Raw genomic sequence first — 388 nt, 5'->3', positions numbered from 1 at the left:
CCCCCCCGGCTGCCCATTGACGTCAGCTGCCGATACAATTAGGGCCGGCTGGCGCTGGGATCGATGCGGCCCCGGGCGGCCCCTTATGTAAGAGCCGTCGCAGCCCGGCGTCACCCCGCGCTCACGGCCCCATCCCTGCCGCAGAGCAGTACGCCGTGGATGAGCTGCTCCGCGCCTTCATGCAGCAGGTGGAGATCGACGAGCAGGTGCTCATCTACCTGGAGATGACTCAGGTACGGGATGGGGGGGCTGAGGGGCGCCGCCCCCGGCTCGGCCCGTCCTGATGGGGTCCCCGCAGTTCCACAACGCCCGGCAGCTGGCCGCGTGGTGCCTGCACTACATCTGCACCAACTACAACAGCGTGTGCCGCCGCTTCCCCCGCGAGATG

General features: G+C 69.1%; 1 long non-coding RNA gene across 1 annotated transcript; it reads left to right on the top strand.

Moving 5' to 3' along the window:
- Nucleotides 1-113: 113 nt before the first annotated feature.
- On the top strand, nucleotides 114-351 carry LOC116217697. The gene is made up of 2 exons (XR_004162383.1): nucleotides 114-233; nucleotides 299-351. It is a non-coding gene; the product is annotated as an uncharacterized LOC116217697 (long non-coding RNA).
- The last annotated feature ends 37 nt before the right edge of the window (nucleotides 352-388 follow it).

The sequence above is a fragment of the Meleagris gallopavo genome, unplaced genomic scaffold (genome assembly GCF_000146605.3).
Source record: "Meleagris gallopavo isolate NT-WF06-2002-E0010 breed Aviagen turkey brand Nicholas breeding stock unplaced genomic scaffold, Turkey_5.1 ChrUn_random_7180001888935, whole genome shotgun sequence".
Classification (NCBI taxonomy): domain Eukaryota; kingdom Metazoa; phylum Chordata; class Aves; order Galliformes; family Phasianidae; genus Meleagris; species Meleagris gallopavo.
Note: the sequence above shows the minus strand (reverse complement) of the source record. Positions and strands in the feature narration are given on the sequence as shown.